A 16,706-nucleotide genomic window follows, 5' to 3' on the forward strand; every position below is an offset into this window, starting at 1 on the left:
AGAATGCATTAACTTCTCTATATGCAAGAGACATCTTTATTTTCTATAAAACGAACTCACAACAGGCATGAAATTTGTGACAGTTGATTGAAATTTTATGCCAGTGTATATTTCAAAGTTGTTTAGTTTAGGTGAAGTAGACAGGAAAAACAAGTTTTCCACTAGAAGACCAATGTGCCAATTTAGTCTGTAGGTTAGAGCAAGAGGATAGAGCAATATTTAAAGTGAGTTGAAGACATAAAAATCCCGTCACATTTACTCAAGTATGTTTTCAGGTTGTTTCAAAGTTATTTTCTATCATTCATGAAAGGTACATTTTAAGCATTTATAATATAATTTTGTAGATAAAAATGTATGCATGAATAAGTTCATGAATATTCTGCATGTGTCTTCCCTTATTATTCATGTCTTGCAGCAATGTAGTTAAGGCCTAATGATTACTTTATGCATATGTGTATCTTATGTTTACTTTGACCAATAATGGACATTTGTAGCATTTGGAACCATATAAACTACTTTTTAATAACTATCACAAAAACATATGTAGTTATTTTTATCTGTTTCCTCTCTACCATTGCTCCCATGGCTTTTTTTTTCTACCAGGGTAGCATTGTCCCAAATACACAGGGTCTGGGATGAAGTACAGAGGGAAACAATTACCAAGCTATATATAATTGATTAATATATTGCTATATTTTAGACCTTTGATATCCAGGAAGAAAACGTTATATCTTAGCCTCTGATGCTATTATTTATGCTATTATTTATGCTATTATTTATTATTTATGATTTCCAATTATTATTATTATTATTATTATTATTATTATTATTATTTCCAATAAGTTTTAGAGACTCAAAAGGTAGGTCCAGGCCGGAGGTCATTAGAAAAGTGCATGTACCATCCACACGATCATGGGACACTCCCATTCTTTTTTCTTTTCTTCTCTTTTGTTTTCTTGTGAGAAAGTGAGCAGTTTTCTTCTACCACAGTCCAAGGAAACAAAACCTATTAGCCAGTTGTAAATCAGACTTTCTAAGATGGTATATTAAAACACATTTTCCTACATTATCATGCATCTCAGATTTTTCTTGTTTTAGTCATAGAGAGCAAACTAACAAAGATGTAGGACCAGTAGTGATAAACCTAAACCTAATTCGTTCTCTATCATCCAGTAGAGGCAAAATCCACCCACTATTTCCACTGAAATGTCACTTTGACAGCTAAAATAGAAAAAAAAAATCACATTCAAAATGATCTGTCTCTCATATATACACTGTCCCTGTATTTGTTCAGTTCACATGTGTCCTGTTTCTGCCCACTGAAGCCCATTCTGCACACATAGGAACATCGTTTCCTTCTTTTATTTCTCCTGTTTAACTGCCTTCTTATTTCTCACTATAGTCATTGTTTGACTCTGTACTCCCTATATCCTCGGCTGGCTCATTTGTTTTTATGCCCCCCCCCCCCATTACTATTTTTCTGAAAAATGGAGATTTTATTCCTATTGCATACTTTTTGCATGCTTATCCATTTTACCAAACATAACATAAACAAAACACTCTTTGAAATGCAAATATGTGTTAAATATCCCAAGAGCACTGTCTAGGCATAGCCTTAAAATGCTTACCTTAGAGAATACTAGGGCAATTCTATTTGACATATACCTATTATTTCCCTCTTTTCTCTTTACTTCTGAAGTACAAGCTATCATTGAACACGTGAGCCCCCCCTGGCTCAAACCCTCTAGAGTTGGAATGCAGGCCTGTGGAATTTCTGGCATGCCTCATTTCTTAATTCTCCTTTATCTTTTGCACTGAAAATGCACCTTTCCATCCCATGCCCTCTGGCTTCACAAACCTCTTCTCTGCTGGGTGCATGTTCTTTTCCTTCATTACTTAAACTTTGAATTTCTTTCCCAGTGTGGAGTGTAAGCATCCCATCAACAATGCCTTACACTGGCAAAAGCTGACACACCTTATCCTAGCTCCTTTCCTGACCACACAGAAGAGTGTGAAATCACAGGAACCTGCAGACATTACACTATTTTGTAAACATTAATACATTTGTCTATCTCCTTACAGACAAATCTGTCTTTAACTTTGTGTAGCTCTAAAATAGCATAGGGTATGATAGAAAATAAGTATCTTAAAACAAATCCTATGCTAGGTATTATACCTAAATTGTCTTATATGTTAGAGTGTAAAAGAACAGAACGTGTCATGGGAAGCCAACAATGCGTTCAAAGTCACTTTGCAAATAATTAGATAATTTAACAAATTAATTTTTCTATGGGATAATTCTTTAAAATTATTTTTTACATTTGTAAATGAAGCATCAAAACGATATGACTAGTTTTCCCAAGTTGGGCCAAGCAGAATTGTTTGCACAAAGAACAATGGCTAGAATAAGCACACACAAGTACATCCTAGAGTTCTCTTTGGGAATCTATGAGAAGGAGAAGTGTGCCCTTCAGACAATTCATGGAAATTCAAAACAAAGCAATAAAGGAGAAAAGAAATCCAGATGTGTGCATTAATGTAGCATTCTTGGTCAAGTGAAAAGAGTATATTCTATATCACAACCATGAATATTTATCCAAATATGTAATGAGGATGTGAATTCATCAAATAAGATCAATGTTTTGGTGACTTGTGTCCCTGTTACCACATTCAAATATCTATAGGCAGTTGACATGGATGAGAACTAACTGCTGACTATCCAATAAAGTTACAGAACTTCCCAGAAAAAAAATAATAACTAAAACTCACAACCATAGACCAATTAAAACTGACACATCTAAGTACTTAGAGCTTTGACTCTTCAAAGAAAACATGTTATTTTAGCTTGTTCTTCTGTATTAAGATATTCTACATTTATATGTCTTGTGATTTTAAAAATTTTTTTTATCACTGTAAACATTTACTACAAAACTATAAAATCCTCACATCTTTTAAATCATCTTATTGCTAATTTGTTTTCCCTTTTGGATTTAATGTTATAATAAAAATGGGACAGATTGTTCTATGCACATTTTTCAAATGCACGGTGTTGTAATTGAGATTGGTGTTCAGGTGTATGCTGCTTCCCTAGAGTTATGATGTTAGGATAAATCAGTATTTGTGTAAAGCATGACGATAATGTTTATTTAAAGCGCTTGTGCACTCATTGTATCAAGGGTGATGCTATAAACATCTTTGATTTCATACTCTGTCTTCATTATGAGCATAATTATTTTGATAGATAAGAAGGTTTTCATTTTTCATTCTTTAATTTCTATATCTAACAGCTATAAAGTAAATTCTTTGTCATTTAAGATTTTAGGGTTCTTCTTAGTTAAAGAAGTGGCCTGACTTTCTATGTTTTTATAAAAACAATGTGAGGCTGTGCTGGTTATATTTCATATTCTATTCGTATTCATTGTCATATGTATGAATAATGCATTTTTACTCATTTAGAAATGTTCTAAAACCACAATCTGGCTGATGTATTATGTGGTGGTAGAGGCTTAAATATATTCATTTAGGTACAATTTTTCTCTCAGTACAGATTTAGGATGGTTATGTATCAGTAGTTAATATTCTTTAATTTCATTAATTTTTAAAATATACCATAATCATTGTTTGTGTTAACACATGAAATGGTATTAATCATTTTCTGGGATACTTTGCACTAGATTTTATGGAATATAATAGATATTTTTATCAGTAGATATATTTTATAAGTAGAATGTAATTTTATACAAAATATTATTAATGTATGAGATTGTAACTATAAAATATACTTTAAAGGAACATAGCAAAGTATATACATAAGCCAAGTAAATCAAATCTAAGTTTGAATCTATTCAAACACATTTAAGAAAATATATGCTAAAAAGCAATTTCCTCTAACACCATTGATTGATCAAAACATTAATCCTCTGTGAGCATGGGATGCAAGCTTAACAGAGAGATTGCATCTTTGTAGAACAAGACAAACATATTTAAAATGGTGAGGGATCTCTAAATTTAGAGTGTGGATTTAGAGGGTGTTGGGAGGAAAACAACCCAATAAATATGAGCATGCATATTCTGGGCACTGCTTCCCAGGGTACATTGTTTGTTTGTTTGGTTGGTTGGTTCAGTTAGATATGGCTATGCTAATTAATTTCCTGCATTTAAATTCAGAAGATTTGTCAGTGTGCTTCCCATACAATTCAATAAGGCAGAATCCTACAGGCAATCCTAATTTTCTAAACATCAAGGAGAAGTATTAGGTATGAGATGTCTTTGCTCTTGATTTCCATATTGGTGACTTACCTCTCTTAAGGTAACAGTATAGGTTCTTCTTTTGTTCTTGGAAAGAAGAAATGGGATTAAGGAGGTGTAAGAGCAGCTTCGAAATTCCAAAGAGTTTCCAACCTTGAATGTCACTGTCCTCAAGCTACATACAATGGCATTCACGATAGCAGGAAACACATTCTTTCATTTTTAGTGCTCATGCTAATAAACCTGAGGATTTATGAATGGAAAGAAAATAAAAAGAGCAGAGAATATAGATAGAAATCAGGTACCAGATTACCAAGTATTACTTCATGATCTTCTTTTCTGCAAATAGAACAATTTTGTTGTTAAGAGAGGAAACTCCCACTTCCTTTCTGTGCTTCAAAAAGTTCATTATCCAGTGTCCTGGGGTAAGATATATAATATGTCAGGCAGTTGGTTGCCCATGATTTAATCCCAGCACTTGTGAAACAGAGGCAGGCATATCTCTGTGAGTTCAAGGCCATCCATATATGCAGAGTAAGTTACAGAAAAGCTAGGACTGTTACACAGAGAAACGCTGTCTAGAAAAAAAATAAGAATCAAACAAATAAAGCAATTATTCTAAACAACACATAAACAAACAAACAAACAAACAAACAAACAACCAGGCAGTGGTGGCTCATGTTTTTAATTCTAAAACATGGGAGGCAAAGGCAGGCAGAACTCCAAGTTCTAGGCCAGTCTGTTCTACAGAGTTAGTTGCAAGATAGGCAAGGCTAAAAATGGAAACCAAGTCTCAAAACCAAACCAAACCAACCAACTAAGCAAACAAAAATATAACAAAAATCCAAACAAACAATCAAACAAACAAAATGTGCCTTTAATTATTATTGCTATACTTGATGAATATGAAAGCCAAGTATCAAGTATTTTCTTGGACTTTAAAATCTGTCCCTGAGTTATAAATTGATAACAGAAAAAGTAATATGTATAGTCTTGAATATTACTTGAATATTACAGTATATTACAACAGAAAATGTAGAATAATTCTACATTTATTTCGGTCTAAAATGCTTAAAATGAGTCATTAATCATAAATCCATAAATAATTTGGAGAAAATATCCCATTCTTTCCCTCTCTCTGTCTCTCTCTGTCTCACTCTGTTTGTCTCTGTCTCTCTCACTTGTCTCTGTCTCTGTATCTGTTCCTCTCTCTCTCACTTGCTCTCTTGCTCACCTGCTCTCTCTCTTTCACGGGCGCATGCTTGTGCACATGCTACTTAGTCATGATAATAATATGAGCAACTTTGCTTTTTCACTCAAGAAAAACAGAGATGAAAATGGAGATGTTGTAAAAAGACTCGGCTGAAATCCAAATTACCAGGAACTACATTGAAAGCATTCCAAGAATCTGGAAAATTCACAAGGGATGAATAAATTTGTGCACCTAATATCTTACAAAAATTACATGTAGGAGGTCTGAAAATGTAAGCAGACAATTTGCAAGTATATTGAAGCAGTAATCATGGCATCAGACAGAGAAAAGTCAAGGTCTTCATGGATTATCTGAATATATATATACCCATATATGTGTGTCTGTGTGTGTCTGTATATGTATATATATATATATTTATAGATATAGATACAGATATTTAAAGAAGATACAATTTCAACATTTCTCAAACTATTCTACACAATAGAAAAGAAAGGAGTACTACCAAAATGATGGCATATGTCTAATATTACCCCAATATCTTAATTTCATAATCACATAATAAAATAAAAAATATAGACCAAATATATATATATATATATATATATACATATATATATATATAATTCTTCATAAAGTACTGTAAACAGAATTTAAAAATACAGTAAGAAGATAATACACACTGAGCACAGGATGAAGGGAAGCCTTCTTGCCTGCCTCCACCCCTCCAGTGGGGCATTCATAAGATTTGAGAACTTAATCTTCCAAAATGTCAGAAAGACCATCTTATGCCCAACCTTCCACCCTAGTTCCTACAAAACAAATGCCCAGCATTGTGGGATACAATTCACATAGTCATCTTGCCTACAACAACTGCAGGCTGGGAGGGAAACCAGCACCAACAGCTGGGACTCAGCATCCTCTGTCATTGTAATTCCAAAGCCTCCAAAGCCACCAGATAAGCCACTAACACCCTACATGAGGTACAGCATAAAGGTCTGGGACCAAGTAAAGGCTTATAATCCTGACCTAAAATTGTGGAACATTAACAAGATTATTGGTAGCATATGATGAGATCTTACTGATGAAGAGAAGCAAGAATAGTTAAGTGAACATAAAGCAAAAATGATATGGTACAATGACTCTCTGAAGGTCTATCAAAATTCCCCTGAGTACTTTGCATATTTTAATACAAAAAGCATGCGAAGGATGCATTACAGGAAGAAAGTCTACAAAGAAAGTCTAGAATGGAGAAAGGAGAACCTCATATGAGCATTCAACCTGCCGAGGATAAGGATAACTACAATGATGGCTTTTCAATGAAGCACACAGCCACTGTCCATTTCCAGAGAGACCACCGCCTCCCTCAACAGTGAGATCCTCAGTGAGAGTGTGGTACCTCATGTGGAGTTGGTTGTCACAACAGCTAGAATGCAAGTCCACAAGCAACAGGTCTAGTCTTTAATGGTTAAGTCAGTCAAAACTAGAAGCCAATCTTCTTCAGATAGAGGGACAATACCAGGAAAAGAAGAGGAAATTCCTGGAAAGCATAGACTCTTTTAACAAGAGCCTTAAAATGTTATGTGTTCTGAAGGTGAAAGTAGAGCATACAAACATTTCCATCTTTAATAACAAAAATAACAGGAACATTGGTCCTTAATATCTCTCAAAATCAATGGACTCAATTCCCCAATAAAAAGCCATAGGCTTACAAATTGAATAAGTAAACAGAACCCAACATTTTGCTACATACAAGAAAGATACCTCAGTTACAAAGAGAGTCAGTGTAAAATGCTAGAAAATTATTTTCCAAGCAAATGACCCCAACAAACTGGAGTAGCTATTCTAATATCCAATAAAATAGATTTTTAACCAAAAGTTATAAAAAAAAAAACATGGGGAAGGACACTTCATATTCCTTAAAGGAAAAATCCACTGAGATGAACTCTCAGTCTTGAACATCTATGCTCCAAATGTCAGAGCACCCATATTTGTAAAAGAAACATTACTAAAGCTCAAAGTGCACACTGAACCTCACACAATAATAGTGGGAGACTTCAACACTCCACTTTCATCAATGGGCAGATCATGTAAACAGAAGCTAAACAAAGACATACTGAAACTAACAGAAGTTATGAATGAATGGACTTAAAAAATACCTACAGAAAATATCACCCTATAAAAAGTGTATACTTTCTTCTAGCACTTCATGGTAACTTCTCCAAAACTGATCATATAATCAGACACAAAGCAAGTCTCAACCAATATAAGAAGATTGAAATAATCCCATGCATTCTATTAGACCACCGCAGACTAAGGCTGGTCCTCCATAACAACAAAACCAACACAAAGCCACATTCTCATGGGAGTGGAACAACTCTCTACTCAATAATAACTTGGCCATGGAAGAAATAAAAAAGAAATTAAAGACTTTTTAGAATTTAACGGAAATGAAGGCACCTCATTACCAAACTTATTTGACACAATGAAAGCATTAATAAGAAGAAAACTCATAGCTCTGAATGCCTTCATAAAAAATGGAGAGATCCTACACTAGTAGTTTAGCAGGGCATCAAAAAGCCCTATAACACAAAGAAGCAAATGTTCACAAGAAGAGTAGACTACAGGAAATAATCAAACTCAGGGCTGAAAGCAACCAAGTATAAACAAAGAAAACTATACAAAGAATCAACAAAACTAGGAACTGGTTCTTTAAGAAAATCAACAAGATTTATAAACCCTTAGGCAAACTAACTTTAGGGCCCAGAGACAATATGCAAATTAATAAAAATCAGAAATGAAAATGGAGATAAAACAACAGAAACCAAGGAAATAAAAAAAATCAAATTTTACTACAAAAGCTTATACTAAACAAAACTGGAAAACCTGGATAAATGGATGATTTTCTAGACAGATACGATGTACCAAAGATAAATCCAGATCAGATAAACCATCTAAACAGTCCCACAATCAGAAGATGTCACTAAAAGTCTCCTAACCAAAATAATTCCAGGGCCAGATGCTTTCAATGCAGAATTCTATAAGACTTTCAAACAAAACCTAAAACCAATACTTCCCAAACTATTCCACAATATAAAAGTAGAAGGAACAACTACCTAATTCATTCTGTGAACCCACAGTTATGCTGAAACCTCAACGACACAAAGACCCAACAAAGAGAGAGAACTTCAGACCAATTTTGTTTACAGTATCTGTGCAAAAATACTCAATAAAATTCTAGCAAACTGAATCCAATAACATATCAAAATGATCACTCACCAGGGTCAAGTAGGCTTCATCTCAGGGATGCAGGGATGGTTCAATATACAGAAATCCATCAATATAATCTATTATATGAACAAACTCCTGATCATCTCATTAGATGCTGAAAAAGCCTTTGATAAAATACAACTCTCCTTCATGTTAAAAGACTTGGAAATATTAGGAATTTGTGTAACTTACCTAAACATAATAAAAGCAATATACAGCAAAACAACATCAAATTAAATGGAGAGAAACTTGAAGTAATCTCACTGAAATCAGAGCTAAGACAAGGTTGTCCACTTTCCATTTACTTAAAATAGTACTCAATGTTCTAGCCAAAGCAACTAGAAAACTAAGAGAGTTCAAACATATATAAATTGGAAAGGAAGAAGTCAATATATCACTATTGTGGATGATAAGATAGTATACAAAAGGAATACCAAAAATTCTACCAGAGAACTCCTACAGTTGATAACCATCTTGAGCAAAGTGACTAGAAATAAAATTAAACAAATTAGTAGCCTTAGTCTATACAAGGATAAACAGGCTAAGAAAACAATTAGCAAAACATCTTTCACAATGGTCACTAGTAAGAGAATATCTTGGTGTAAGCTCTAACCAACCAAGTGAAGGATCTGTATGACAAGAACTTCAAGTCTCTGAATAAAGAAATCAAAGGAAAAACCCAGAAGATGGAACAATCTTCCATGCTCATGGATTAGCAAGATTGACACAGTAAAAACTGCCATTGTACTAAAAGCAATGTATAGACTTAATGCAATCCACATGAAATTTCCAACTCAATTCCCCACAGAGATAAAAAGAACCATTCTCAAATCCATCTGTAATAACAAAAACTCAGAATAGTGAAAACTATTCTCAACAATAAAAGAGCTTGTAGGGCGATCACCATCCTTGAACTAAAGCTATACAACAGAGTAGTAGTGCTAAAAACAGCATAGAATTGGTACAGAGACAGACAGGTAGATCAATGGACTAGAATTGAAGACCCAGAAATACACCCATGTACCTATGGTCACCTGATCTTTGACAAAGAAGCCAAAACTATCCAGTGGAAGAAAAAAAAAAAGAAACAAAAACAAAAACAAAAACAAAAACAAAAAAACAAATAGGATTTTCTTTACTTTAATTTAATTTTATTTGTAATTCATTTTTTACATTACATATTCCATTCCATTCCCCTCCCCATCCGCCCTCTGACTGCTCTACATCCCACACCTCCTTCTCTCCCCACCCCATCTCCAATTCCAAGTGGATGCTCCTAACCACCCCCAACCCCACATGACCTCTAAACTCCCTGGGGCCTCCAGTCTCTTGAGGGTTAGGTGCTTCATCTCTGAATGAACACAGACCTGGAAGTCCTCTACTGTATGTGTGTTGGGGGCTTCATATCAGCTGGTGTATGCTGTCTGTTTGGTGGTACAGTGTTTGAGAAATCTCAGGGGTCCAGAATAATTAAGACTGCTGGTCCTCCTACAGAATCGTCCTTCTCCTCAGCTTCTTTCAGCTTTCCCTAATTCAACAACAGGGGTCAGCTGCTTCTGTTCATTGGCTGGTTGCAAATAACTGCATCTGACTCTTTCAGCTGTCCTTGGGTCTTTCGGATGGCAGAAATGCTAGATCCCTTTTTGTGAATGCTCCATAGCCTCAGTAATAGTGTTAGGCCTTGGGGCCTCCCCTTGAGCTGGATTCCACTTTGGGCCTGTTGCTGGACCTTCTTTTCCTCAGGCTCCTCTCCATTTACATCCATGTAGTTCTTTTAGACAGAAACAATTATGGGTCAGAGGTGTGACTGTGGGATGGAAAAGATCATTTTCAACAAATGGTCCTGGTTCAGCAGGTAGTTAGCATGTAGAAAAATGCAAATTAATACATTTTTTTTCTCCTTGTACAAAGCTCAAGTCCAAGTGGACCTCCACATAAAAGCAGATTAGCCAAATTTAATAGAAGAGATAGTGAGAAATAGCCTGGAACACATCAGCACAGGGGAAATCTTCCTGAAGCAAACACCAGTGCTCAGACTAGGATAAACAACTGGCAAATGGGACCTCATAAAATTGAAAAGTTTCTGTAAGGTAAAGGACACTGTCAAGAGGACAAAATGTCAACCCACAGATTGGGAAAAGATCTTTATCACCTTTTTTCCAATAAAGGTCTAATGCCCAAAATATGCAAAGAACTCAAGAAGATATTCTCTGGAGAAACAAATAACACTATTAAATTTGATATATAGAGCTAGACAAAAATTCTCAACTGAGGAATACTAAATGGACAAGAAGCACCTAAAGAAATGTTCAATATTCTTACTCATCAGGGAAATGCACATCAAAATGACCCTGAGATTCCACCTCACACCAATCAGAATGGATAAGGTAAAAAAAAAAAAAATCAAGGTATAGAAGATGCTTTCAAGGATACGAAATGACCCTGAGATTCCACCTCACACCAATCAGAATGGATAAGGTAAAAAAAAAAAAAAAAAAAAATCAAGGTATAGAAGATGCTTTCAAGGATACGGAGAAAGAGGAACATTCCTCCATTGCTTGTGGGATTGCAATCTGGGAATCAGTCTGGTGCTTCCTCAGAAAATTGAAAATAATTCTACCTGAAGACCCAGCTATACCACTTCTGGGTTTAATCCCAAAAGATGTTGCAACTCATAATAATAAAACATGCTACCCTATGTTCATAGTAGTAATTTTAATAATAGCCAGAAGCTGGAAAGAAACAACAGGTCCCTCAACAGAGGAATGGATACAGATAATGTGGTGCATTTACACAATGGAGTACTACTCGGCTATTAAAAACAATGACATCATGAAATTTGCAGGCAAATGGATGGAACTAGAAAATATCATGCTGAGTTAGGTAACCCAGACCCCAAAGTATACACATGGTATGTATTCACTGATAAGTGGATATTAGCCCCAAAGTACCCAGGATAAAACTGATAAAACCATTTGAAGCTGAACAATAAGGAAGACCAAATTATTGGACATCAATCCAATTTAAAAGGGGGAATAAATCAATCACATCAGGTAGAGCAAGGAAGAGATCTGGGAGGGACAGAGGACATGGAGGGGCAAAGAAGTGGGGGAGGGCAGGGTCAGTGGGGGAAGAAATAGGAGAGTAGTCCCGAGGGTCTGGAAAATGAATAGAAATATGTAGCAGTGGAGGATGGGGAATTTGGTGTAGCCACTAAAATCCCAAATTCCAGGGAAACAAGAGGTTCCCAGGACCCAATGTGGATGGTATTAGCTGAAATACCCAACCAAGAGGAGATAGAACCTGTAGTGGTCATATCCAGTGGATAGGCATGATCCCAAGTTGAGGGATTGGGCTACACACCCATCTCAAAAATTTTAACCCAGAATTGTTCCTATCTAAAGAAAATGCAGGAACAAAGAGTGGAACAGAGACTAAAGGAAAGACCATCCAGAAACTGCCCCACCGAGGGATCCATCCCATTTGCAGACTCCAAACCCAGCCATGATTTCTGATGCCAAGAAATGCTTGCTGACAGAAGTCTGTTATAGATCTCCTCTGAGAGAGTCTGCCAGCACTAATACAAATGCAGATACTCACAGCCAGCAATTGGACTGAGCTGGGGACACCAATGGAAGATTTAGTGGAAGGACTGAAGAAACTGAAGGGAATAGCAACTCCATAGGTAGAACAAAAATTTCAACTAACTTGACAACCCAGAGCTTCCAGGGATTAAACCACCAACCAAAGAGTATATTTGGGTGGGTCCATGGCTCCAGCTACATATGTAGCAGAGGTTGGCCTTATCTGGCATCAATGAGAATGGAGGCCTTTGATCTTGAGGAGGCTTGATTCCCCATTGTAGGGGGATGTTAGAGCAGTGAGGTGGAAGTAGGTGGGTGGGCAGAGGAGCATCCTTTTAGACATGAAGATCAGGGGGAAGGGAAACGGTTTGAAAACAAACAGAAAATCACCTTGTATATTTAGTCTAAATACCATTAGTGTGAGAATATAAGTCACATCTACATGAGTACCATATGTAAATTATGGAAAAGTGAAGATTAGCTTTGTACATTTCTAGATGTTATTAGATTATACTAACTGAAAGAGAAAGGCTAGAGTCCCTAAGCAGCAGTCTGTACTTCCAGACATCAGGAATCTTCTCACTTGCTCCTGCCTTTTTCTGTTTGCTGTTAAACAGAGTGAGAACCAATTTGGATTCAAACCTGCTCTCTGAAGGTATTTGAATGATTTCATTTCCATTCATTGTTTTTCCAATTTACTTCTTTTTTTTTGAGTTTTTTAAATTTTATTTTATTATATATTTTGATATTTTCTTTTTTTACATTTCAAATGCTATCCCGAAAGTTCCCTATACAATCTCCTCGCCCTGCTCCCCTACCTACCCACTCCTACTTCTTGGCCCTGGCGTTCCCCTGTATTGGGGCATATAAAGTTTGCAAGACCAAGGGGCCTCTCTTTCCAATGATGGCCAACTAGGCCGTCTTCTGCTATTTGGGGAGCATTTATAAGAGAATTCAGGCCACCTAAATCTAAACCAATAATTGCCTTATGGTATGTCATCATTGTAAACAAAAAGATAAATTAGATACTGGTCCTCTGGAAATATCCTCATATTCATCTACAGTGCTTGATTGTGGAAGCTGTCAATCATCATGGCAATGGACTGAATCCCTGAAACTGTACATGTTTACCTTTATAGGTATTGCTTTCTCATGGTGTCTATTCATAGAATGGAAACGCTAACTAAGACATAAACAAGCACTCGTTTTTCTTTCATTTAGTTCTTTTTTATTTATTTGAAGTCAGCATACATCATGTTTCTTCTGATGATTTCCAACAATAAACATGACATTCATCTGTCTCAAGGCATTGAGCATTAAAGTTACTATTTACCTAAACTTCTTTCATTATGAAAAATGTTACACTTGATTTTCAAAATATATTAAATAATAATCTATAAATATCACTAAAATATGCTTGCCACCCTTTTTAATGGTTCTTTCCCTTTTTTACATTATATGTTTTAAAGTACATCTGTAACAAAAAAATAATTCATTGAAAAATGTGTATATACACTTTTACCTCCCAACAGCTCCAAAGTAAATATATTTTGATAAAATACAAACATCTCATCTCTCATGGTGAATATTTGATTAGTAGTCACTTGGAATTTTCATATTATAAGTAAACCCAATGAAATACAACATACTTAAACTGAAAGTAAAAACATTATGTTTGAACTAGATAAAAATTGCTAGCATTTGCTTCTTCACATTAACTTGATATTGAAAGCAAACACTCTGGTCATTACTATTATATTTATTAGATTTCAAGATATATTTTGATTCCATAATATGCAGGCCAATATTAAGAATTCCTAACAAATTTTCACAACAAATTATAAACAAGACACATTAAAACACACAGAAAAGAAAAAAAAAACAACTAAATTAGTTTCTATTAATAATTATTGTAGAACTTACCTCTTTATTGTTATTTACAACATAGCTTTTGTTGTTATTTTCAATAATGAAAACTTATATAAATTTATCAATATATGAATATAAATTTATATTAATTTTGTGATATTTTTCTTCTCTTTCAAATTTTATTTGAATTGTGGCTATTCCCAGGAATTGAATGTATGGAATGTATTACTTGTCAATGTGGTTATAAGTAGCAGGTATGTGTGTAAATTTCCACATAAGGTTGTATGAATCTAATAATTCCTCAAAACACATATTCTGTACTGACGAGATCTCAGGTATTAGAGTTTTTGCCTAGCATGTATGAAGCCAATATAAACAGGAAAGAGGTCTGCATGCATATAGTTCCAGCACCAGAAAGTAGAGAAAATGACAAATAAAACAAAAACTGAATCAAATAATACCCTCACCACCAATCCTCATTGTAAAATGCTACCCACCTGTAGAGAGCAAAATTCTAACTCCCATGACTCTAAAAGCTGACAGATTCTCATAAAAAAGATTTTCATCACAGCATTGTCAAGTGTTTTTGTTTAATTTCAACTCACTAATTTGAACAAACATGACCATGTCTCTGAATGTAATAATTTATGACCTATTCTCCAAAAGAAGAAAAGCACTATTTCAGGTAATAGATTATAAACAATTACTCAGAAAATGTCCTGTGTGACTGCCCTAAGACAGATTCGCTGTTTAGAATCCCATGCTTACGTATGTTTCCAAAGAAAGCTCTTATACTATCTCAAGGAACTAGCTGTACATTGGGATTTCTTGTAGAGTTAGAAGTGGCAACCAAGATACAAGATCAACTGAAATTATGCTGCCAGAACATGGTCTAGCAATGGAGTTATGTGATCAGAAATCTAAGTGCTTTTGAGAACACTCCAAGAAAACAAGACAAGCATCTTGAGACATCAGCTTCTTCAAAACAAAATTGTTTATTGGAATGTGTTTTTATGTGCCTCCCATGTATAGCAGATAGGAGTAAGTTAACTGGTGATAACTCATCATTGCTTGCTGTGGTCATTCAATTTAATGTTTAAACTATTTTTATATGCCTCCATGGAAAATATTTTTGCTATATGCAGCTTTCATTTTGATTGTATAAAGCTTGGAATCATGAGAACTTTACTCCTATGGCCTTTTTTTTAAAATTTTTTTTATTACGTATTTTCCTCAATTACATATCCAATGCTATCCCAAAAGTCCCCCTTACCCTCCCTCCCACTTCCTTATCTATTCAATACAGTACTTGAAGTCCTAACCAGAGTAATTAGACAACAAAAGGAGATCAAAGGGATACAAATTGGAAAGGAAAGTCAAAATATCACTATTTGCACATGATATGATAGTATACTTAAGTGATCCTAAAAATTCCACCAGAGAACTCTTAAACCTGATAAACAGCTTCAGTGAAGTAGCTGGATATAAAATTAACTTAAAGAAATCAGTAGCCTTTCTCTACACAAAGGAAACAGGCTGAGAAACCTTCAAAATAGTCACAAATAATATAAAATACTTTGGTATGAACCTAACTAAGGAAGTAAAAGCTCTGTATGATAAGAACTTCAAGTCTCTGGAGAAAGAAATCGAAGAGGATCTCAGAAGATGGAAATATCTCCCATGTTCATGGGCTAGCAGGATTAGCATAGTCAAAATGGCTATCTTGCCAAAAGCAATCTACAGATTCAATGCATTCCCCATCAAAATTCCAACTCAATTTTTCACAGAGTGAGAAAGGGCCATTTGCAAATTCATCTGGAATAGCAAAAAACCTAGGATAACAAAAACTATTCTCAACAATAAAAGAACCTCTAGTGGAATCACCATGCCTGACATAATAACTGCATGGTACTGGTACAATGACAGACAGATAGATCAATGAAACTGAATTGAAGACCCAGAAATGAACCCACACACCTATGGTCACTTGATATTTGACAAAGGAGCTAAAACCACCCAGTGGAATGAAGACAGCATCTTCTACAAATGGAGCTGGCTCAATTGGTGGTTATCATGTCTAAGAATGTGAATTGATCCATTTTAATCTCCTTGTACAAAGCTCAAGTCTATGTGGATCAAGGAACTCCGTGGGCCTAGGTACCAGGAGTTTTCCACGGAGACCTCTATCCAGGCTGGGTATGACTTCATTTCTGATATTGTGAATTTGCGTACTGTCTCTACATTTTAGTTTGGCTAAGTGTTTGCCTAAGTTGTTGATTTTCTCAAAGTACTAGCTTTTGGTTTTGTTAATTCTTTATATTGTTCTTTTTGTTTCTAATTGGTTGATTTCAGCTGTGAGTTTATTTCCTGCTCTCTACTACTCTTGGGTGTGTTTGCTTCTTCTATTTTCCTCTTCTTTTACTTCTCCTACTCCTCTTTTCTTCTTCTTCTTCTTCTTCTTCTTCTTCTTCTTCTTCTTCTTCTTCTTCTTCTTCTTCTTCTTCTTCTTCTTCTTCTTCTTCTTC

General features: G+C 35.1%; 1 pseudogene; it reads left to right on the top strand.

The window, feature by feature from the left end:
* Positions 1–6,227: 6,227 nt before the first annotated feature.
* Positions 6,228–16,706, top strand: part of LOC110291846 — a 15,064-nt pseudogene continuing 4,585 nt past the window's right edge.

Source organism: Mus caroli, chromosome 3 (genome assembly GCF_900094665.2).
Source record: "Mus caroli chromosome 3, CAROLI_EIJ_v1.1, whole genome shotgun sequence".
NCBI lineage: Eukaryota > Metazoa > Chordata > Mammalia > Rodentia > Muridae > Mus > Mus caroli.